Source organism: Notamacropus eugenii, chromosome 4 (assembly GCF_028372415.1).
Source record: "Notamacropus eugenii isolate mMacEug1 chromosome 4, mMacEug1.pri_v2, whole genome shotgun sequence".
In the NCBI taxonomy this organism is placed as follows: domain Eukaryota; kingdom Metazoa; phylum Chordata; class Mammalia; order Diprotodontia; family Macropodidae; genus Notamacropus; species Notamacropus eugenii.
The window spans coordinates 93065327-93074352 of record NC_092875.1 but is presented as its reverse complement, the minus strand read 5'-3'; the positions used below and the strand labels follow the sequence as shown (position 1 = coordinate 93074352).

Here is a 9026-nt window from a genome sequence, read left to right as displayed (position 1 = left end):
CAGCTGCCTTTGGCACCACTAAAGTTCTTAGTGCCTTAATACTTAAAGTGGTAGAGACCAGCAGAAGCATGTAGACTGTCTTTAATTTTTCAAGAGGAAAGATAAATGGGCAGTGGGGCTGAGCTGAGGGTGGGGTGAGGAGGTGCCAGAGCCAGACAAGGCAAAGACCGAACAGTACTGAGTGCCACCCCACAGATGGGACTGAGCACCACCCCACAGATGAGACCAACCAAGGCCGCTGCAGCATCTTCCCCTGTGCCACTTTGATGATGGTTGCTAAGAAAGCTCTTGAGGAGCACGACATATTCAGAGATAATGTGAATAACTTGAACCATGATGGGCAGTTTGGGTCCATCGTGTATCTTCCTGAGCAGGAGATTAAGACGCTTCAAGAAGATGAAGAAGAACTCTTTAAGATGTGGGTCAAGCTGTTTTGATTTGCATGTGAGCAAAACATGGGTCACATGAAGCTGCTGTGAAACACAAGGAGAAAGGCACAAATCCCTGAAGATCTGTGTGAATCACAACATAACACCTTTGATGGAGCTGAAACCCAATGCAGGTAGTGACAGGGCCTGAGTCTGGAACACACATGGACTTTGCTGATGAAAGTCTTAAGCTTGAACTGCTGGTGATTTGACTCCTAAATGCAGAAAATGCCCAGGAGTTTAAGGCAAAATTTGAAGAATGCAGAAATGAAATAGAAGTTAAAAAAAAAAAAAGGAGGAGCAGGCAAAGAAAACACTGACAAAGGGGTGGAGAAGTTCTTGGAGCTGTCAGTGAAGAAGGAGAAGGAGGAGGAGGAGGAGGAGGAGGAGGAGGAGGAGGAGGAGGAGGAGGAGGAGGAGAAGGAGAAAGAAGGCAATCAAGAGCCCGAGAGCCCCAAGGAGCCTAAGAAGGAAACCAAAGACCTGGATGTGATACTGCAATAAATCTTCTTGCAGGCTTTGCCTTCTTTCCTTTTATTTTCCATATTTTTGTTTCATTTTGGGTTTTTTTTTTTTTACAAGTGACTTTATATAAAGAACTGAATTCCACCCCCCAGGTTGTTTTCTAAGCTTTTACCCTTTCGAAGATGTCTTCAGCAAACCCATTCCCAGTCACATGTATTCATAACATTCTTTTCCATAGTGGAAACACTTATTTATAGTACATTCAAAAAAGTGAATAAAACGTTTGAATGCTGCCTCCAGGAAAAAGAAAAAAGAAGAAAGATAAATGAGGAATCCTTTCTGTAGTGGTGGCACAGTGGATAGAGTGCTAGGCTTGGAGTCAAGAAGACTCATCTTCCTGAGTTCAAATCTAAACTTAGACATTTACTAGCTGTGTGACCTTTGGAAAGTTACACAACTCTGTTGGTCTTAGATACTCATCTGTAAGAAGAGCCGGAGAAGGAAATTGCAAGCCACTCCAATATATCTGCCAAGAACACCCCAAATAGTGTCACAAGAAGTCAGATATGACTGAAGTGGCTGAACAGCAACTTTCTCCAGGAGATCTATTGTCTGGAACTCTCAATTTCAGGGTTTCTTGAACAAGGAACTCTCCATGAGACAAAGCTCAATATTTGTGATGCCTTATAAATCTCTCTCCTTCCCTCCCTCTCTCTCTCTCTCTCTCTCTCTCTCTCTGTCTCTCTCTCTCTCTGTCTCTCTCTCTGTCTCTCTCTCTCTCTCTGTCTCTCTCTTTCTCTCTCTCTGTCTCTCTCTTTTTCTCTCTTCTTCTCCCTCTCCCTCCTTCCCTTTCTGTCATTTTTCATCCCTCTCTTTCTAACCTTCCTCTTTCTCTCTCTTGCTCTCTCTTTCTTGTTCTCTCTCTATTTCTGAAAGCTAGATTCTGAAATTGTGTGGTCTAGGGAATGTAGAAACTCCCATTCTCTCTGAAGAAGGTTGGGCTTTATTAAACCATGCTCCTGAATTCCTCTCTTGAGGTCTGTTTAAGCAGATGCTTCCTTTGTTTTTTTTTTTCCTATAAGATGTTATTGCCATGGTAGAGGAGGGAGAGACACAGAAAAGACAGAAATCCCTCCTTTCTTGTTGGACTCTATAGGAGGCACAGAGAATAAAGTTGAAGAATAACTTCTCAAAGCTTCCCCAAGTGCAGTCTTTTCTTGATAGCTCATTCCTAGAGTTGACCTTTTGCTCAAATTTAAATTTCTCAGAGTGAGGGTCTTTCTAAAGGGTCACCAATGGCATGTTGGGATGATCAGGCATCCTATCAGGTATCCAAACCTTCCTCCCATAGAGCCAGTATTTTCAAAGGTATTCAGCTTGTTTATACTCTTGTCAGGTTGTTTCTGTAACTCCCTTCCCATCTGGTTATTGAGTTGTTTAGGAAATTACTTGGTACTCCATTATTGGGTTGTTTTGGAAAACTTACCAGTTTGATCAGAGACGTCTCTTGGTCAAACACTTCTCTTGATCCATATACAAAAGGATAAACAGAAACTTAGAGATGGAAAATGATTTAGAATCATAGAAGTCTTCAATGTCAAAATAATGATAACTGACATTTATATTAAACTTCAATTTTTACAAAGTGCTTTACCGACACAACTCTGTGAGGGGGAAAGGGCAAATCAAATTATTCCTGTTTTACATAAGAGAAAATAGAGGTTTGGTGAGGTGTCATGAATTGCCCATGGTCATGCAGCTAATGAGCATTAGAGCTATTTCAACCTAGGTTTTCTGAATTCTGATTGGAGTTCTTTTTTTCCCCTTTATTCTATGCCACTTCTCCAATCACTTCTTGAGTTCTAATCTCTTGTCTCCTACATCAGCACTCTTTCTAATGTATATCTCCACCACCACCATCCCGCAGAACTGCTGGGGATGTCATCACAAAGACTCTTATGATTATAATCCCCAGTGTCACTATTAGTCCATTACTGAGTAGTGTAGTGGTTGCATGAAAGTGTTAAGTGAGAAAGGAGGGTTTATATTAAAGGTAAGCAGAATCTCTCAAAGAAAACTTGAGGGAGGCAAACTTGTCTTATCTCATGATTTTGTTGATGTCTCTTCCTGAATATGCCCATCTTCTAGTTTGACACAATAACACAAAATTGTGCAAACAATAAAAATGGAGATGGACCCATTGGACTGAAAGACTATTCCCCACCCAGATAAAAGTATAACTGAAATTTCAGAAGGAACAGGAAATGAGAGAGTCGGGGTCCCTCTCCCAATGGAGCCCTCAGGAAATGTGCCTTGTAACAGTGGGAAAAAGAATCAGACTATCCTGGGGAAAAAATAATAAGAGACAGGCATGAGCAAAAAACCAGAGTTTTCTGTGAGATAAGTCGGCCAGCTCCCATGCAAATTCTTCAAGGAGAATGCAAAGGGGCCCATCAAAAGCTTCATTTAGCACCAAAGATGGCCAGAGCATATGCTGTGCTATTTCTGTATTTCAATAAAATAAAAATGCTTTTTTAAAAAAAACACAACAAAATGTCAGCAAGCGTTGAGAGCAATTAGCATCATATTGTGGGCCAAATTGTGCATTAGTTGGAGTCACATGATGGTAACAGGCTCTGTTTAGTGCAAACTAGCACGCATACAGATAAATTAATACATTCTCACTAACTCAAACACACTCACACTTATATATGTATTCATATACATAATATATACACATAACATATAGTTGTGCACATAAAACCTTGATTTTTCTCCACCTCCTACTCAAATTGATTTTTTTGTATATTTTGAATTTATTTATCTGTGTTTGTGTCATATACCTCTGTCTCCCCATTTCCACCATCCCCAGGGATGTAAGCACTTTCAGAACATGAAATGCTTTGTTTGTGTTTTTATATCCTCACCACTTATTATAATGACTGGCACATAGTTGGGGCTTAAGAAATGCTTCTTGAATTGATTGGAATTGAATAAAATAATACATATATACATATATAGACACAAATACATGCATAGTTACAGAAAATACAGTGACTTACATACAATCACAAATGAATGTTCATTAACTGAATATAGGCACAAACTTATATGTACACACACATACTCCTCAAACATGACAACACCAAAAAAAATAAATATCTTGGAATTAATTAAGATGAGGTTCACTCCTACTCTCAGGAAAGTACAAATATTGAGTTGTCTCTAATAGTGTGGGTAGGTTGTATTATATGATCTGCTCTCAAATTATCACAGGATCAAAATAGAGATCTAGAAGGTCTACAGAAGCCATCTTACCAAATCCTCATGTTTTGCAGATAAGGAAATTGAAGCTTAAAGAGATTAAGTGACATTTTTGAGGACAAACAAGGATAGAAATAGGATTTGAACCCAAGATTTTTGGTTTTCTTTCTAACATACCATTGTAGCCTCTTAGGCATATGTCTAAGAAACCGTTGTGAACAATGATAAGACCCAGTCAGTTAGCAAAACTCAGGTTTAAATTGGGTCCAGGGTTAGAGTTCATTTTGTGACCTATATTATAGTTCAAGGAAAATGTAAGGAAATCTATATTCACTGGGACAACCTTGTATCCAGCAAACCTTATTCTACGTTTTGAAGGTCCAAAGTCCTGTTGACTTATTTTCTATAAAACTCTCTCTTTTCTTTTAAATCAATACAACTTCAGACCCATTTACTACAGAAAGAGGAGGCTAGAGAAACAAGATATCTAGATCTACAGAGCAATTAAATGGAGAATTCATGTAGGTATACAACTCTCCCTTGACTCCTAGAACAAGTAATATTTAGTGGCAATTCAGTTCTGGCAGAAGAAAACTTGCTAAAAATTGGAGTTATCCAAAAGAGGAATAAGCAGCCTCCAAAGACAATGCATTTCCTCACACTGGTGGTTTTCAAGCAAAGGCTAGATGACCAGTTTTTGAATATCTTATAGTGGGAATAATTTGGAGGATATGAGATGAACTAGGTAGCTGTCAAAGTCCCTTTCAACTTTCAAATTGTGAAGGAACCTACTAAAGTCTCTTTCCACCTTATAATTCCTTTCATTTCAGGAGCTTTGCCTTTGCCATTTGAAAGCTACCAATAAGTCATTATACATTGTCTGGCATTAGAGAGAGAGGGTGGATGTGTTTATATTTGGGGGTGAGGGGATGGAAAATCTGTTAACAATTAGTTGACTCTCCATCTTGGTTCTTGGCTAATTAGATGATTAGATGCCATTTGAAAGAAGAGCCTTGTTTATTTGAAGCTATTAATCCCCTGATGTGAATTTCCTCCTTTTGTGAGTACCTGGGAATAAAGCGTATGTGAACTTTGCAAATGTATTGGATGCCAAAATCTGGTTGGGAACACATGAACATGTAACCATGTGTTGCTCCTTCACTAGTACCTTTTGATAGCATTTGGTGAATATCTGCTATATATAAAGTCTTGACTTGGCCACTTATGAGATTCTGAACTTGAGAATCAGGGGATTTAGAATGAAAGAATTGGATCTGAAACTTGGCCTGGTCAACTGTTAGTTCAGCGTCCATAGACAAGTCATTTAAATTCTCTGGGCCACTGTTATCCATCTGGAAATGAAATGGCTGAACTAAATGCCACATAAATCCTCTTCCAAATCTAAATAAATCTATGATCCTGCAAGCCAAAAGACCAGTCCTGCCTCTTACACTAACTGGGTGATGTACCATAAGTCAATTTCTTCTTTTTAGATCTCAGTTTCCTTGCTGATAAAATGCTCATGGAGGTAATAATATATGTATTACCTACCTCATAAAGGGGCTGGGAGGAATTCACTTTGTAAATCTAAAAAATACTATATAAATATGAATTATTGCTGTAACATGATTTACTCTGGCCTTTCCATCTCTCCATCAGGGTTTTCACATATCATGAAGGAATTGAGGGGGCCTCTTTTCTATGGCATCAGTTTTATCTCCACCAGTTGTGTTTGCTCCATTTTAGGACTCCTGTGACTACTGTCCCAGTTCTATTGGACTACTTAACATTAGTAAGTTTTTACCAAGGACTATTCACTTCATAGATATAGAAGGGAAAAAATGCACAAACATAGTTTTCCTCAACGCCTTGGAAGCATAATCTAAAATATGTATACACACATATCTACATATGTATGTAGATATGTGAATGTGTACGTATCCTGGACTGGAATCCTAGTATCTTGTTCCTTAAAGCATTGATGTTGGGCTAGCTACAACACTGACCAAGATCCCTGGAATTCTGAATCCTTGTGACCCAATATCCCAAAGTCAGAAACTTCATTCTTTTTAGTAAGTAGTCACCAAAATCTCCCAAGAGCAGATGAGGAAGACGTATATATTTGAAGCTGACAAGTTTTTGAATTCTTGCCTCAATAGTCAATTGAACCAACTGTTCAACATGTGATTCAGCTTCTCAGAACTCATGTAGAAAATCCATCTTAGAAAGCTGTTGTAACTTGCTCATATATCAACTATTATCATCATCGTCATCGTCATTGTCACCATCATCATCATCATCAGCAGCAGCAGCAGCAGCTAATCCAACCTTTGTTATGGGGAGAAAGGTTAAACCCAGAGAGGAGAAAGTGATTTTCCAAGTCACAAAGTGGTTGACATCGAATCCTAGAAATTTAGAAGGCCATATAACTGGCATATATTTTAGAGTCTATTTTCTTGTGATGATTTTCAAAGATTATGATGTAGAAGGATTGTACTTACTTCCCTTGGTCCCAGAAGGCAGAACTGGAAACAATGAGGAGAGATTGTAGAGAAGCAACTCCAGGTTCTATGTAGGAGAAAACAAGAACAACCAACAAGACAAAGCAAAACAAAACAAAACAAAAGACAGCAACAACTTCTTTATAAATAGAAGAATCCAAAAAATTGAACGAGCTACTTTAGGAGCTTGTGAATTTCCTTTCACTGGAAGTCTCCAATAAAGGGTAAATGCCTATCTGTTGGAAATCCTGTGAAGCAATTTTCTGCCGAGGTCTTTTCCAACTTTGCTACTCTAGAAGTTCATTATTCTCTCCTTATTTTACAACATGGAAACTGAACCCTGGGGAGGGAAAATGATTTGCCTATGGTCACACAATGAATGGAATAGCTTGTACTTAAAGGAGGATGTTATATTTTGAGGAGATGAAAAACACTTTAATTATATTTTCTGCTTTACTTTCTTTGAATAAAAGGAAGGAATACAGATAGTTTGATATGTGATTATGTGAGGATGCTATTAATAGCTTCAAACAAGCAAAAGGCTTTATCGTTGATTGAGAGTGAACATAGAATTATAGTTTGGACCAGTGATTTTGGAGCCAGAGTGGTTTTATAGGCATATTCCAAATCACCACATGGATACTCTAGGAAGGATTCATCATTCTCTCTTGGTGTCATGAGAGAACCAGCTACATCATAGCTAGAGAGAATAATGGACTGAGGTAAACTTTGCAAATTTTATTCTGAAAGACTTAGAAAGTTTTCGTATCATATACTCTGAATCTGGGTAGTTTTGTCTGTTCTAAGATCTTATGATCTTCTCCAGGGGTATTATTGCTTTCATTGTATATTCCCTTCTTCCTTACTAATGCTTTACTAAGTTAATCTAGGAAAACACAGCTTTGTTGTCTGAGGAGTGTGGAGACATTCATTCATTCATTCATTCATTCATTCATTCTTTCATCTATACAGGCTACATGGTGAGAGAAATTATTTAGTATTACATTAATAGCCAATTGTTAAATTAGTTATTTAGTCCTCATTTTCTTTGATCCAGTTCCTTTGGAAGGTCACCCTCTGAAGGAAATGACTGGTTGAGATTACCCCTAACTTTGAGGAAACTAACCCTTTGAACAAGCAGAATCCAGAAAAAGTACCTCCATTAGGTTAGAGTGATCCATCTCATGAAGGACAAAGCCAATAAGAGTGGTCTCAAAGGAGATAGATTCTCCTGTCCAGATTGCTAGAGGTGACTGAATCTCACGATGAAGCCAAGTTCTTAGCAGGAGGAATTGAAGACTTGGAGCTCACCTCCTCATTAAATGTCCACCAATCAGGGTTGATTTTTACTTGTCAGGGGAATTCTTTTTTTTTTTTTGAAAATATTTAAGACTTTCAGACCCTCCTTGCTTTTGTCTTTGGTTGTTGAGAGAAACCATTGAACATCAATTTATTGATTATTAGCTAGTCCTAATTAATTAATTTGTTATTAACAAACTATCTCTTAGAGTTTTTCATTTATCACATAAGACAATGGAGGAAAGGGATTGCTTGCCTTATTCAAGTGTCCCCCTTATAGTGGAAGCAAGCTCAGGATCCAAGAAGATCAGCAGTTTTAGTATCAATGTGGGAATTCAGAGATCAAAGCAAATTTAGAAACTATGAAGAGGTAAAAACTTTAGGACTGAGAAGTGAAGTCCTCTAGATTAATCTCAATTTTCTGGCATCTCCATAAACTCTTCAAGATCAGCAACAAAGAAGGTCTTGGAGGTGAAGATAAGTCATAGTGGACCATTGATAACCTTGGACAAACTATTGCTTTATTGGAGAGAAGTGCTCCTGAAATATTCTTTTTAAATCTAAATTTTATAAATTGATTGAACATTTAAATGGTGGGTGGTGGAGCACACTTTAAAGGAATCCTAGCATGAAAACATAGTACATACAGCTATGGACCTGGAGCCAAGAAGACGAGTTCAAATCCTGCCTTAGTTGCTAGCTATATGACTCTAGGCAAACCACTTATTCTCTCTGCCTGCCTCAGTTTTCTCTTATGTAAAGTAAGGATAGTAATAGTATCTTACCAAAATAGTTGTGAGGAAAATATAACAATATTTATAATTTTTCAAATCTTAAAGCACAATATAAATTCTAGCTGTTCTTAGTGAATCTTTTTACAAGTATGTATATGTACATGAGTATAGTACTTATTCTTTTTTATTTGTTCAAAGTTCTTTCATAACCCTTATCTCATTTAATCCCTTCATCAGTCCTAAGGGGTAAATTGAACAAGCATTATTATATTCATTCATTATTATATTCATAAATTAGGAAAAAGAGTGCCCTAGAATTTATGGGACTTGCCAAT

General features: G+C 37.8%; 1 pseudogene; it reads left to right on the top strand.

The window, feature by feature from the left end:
- Positions 1–266: 266 nt before the first annotated feature.
- Positions 267–932, top strand: LOC140498197 (ran-specific GTPase-activating protein pseudogene; annotated as a pseudogene).
- Positions 933–9026: the final 8094 nt, after the last annotated feature.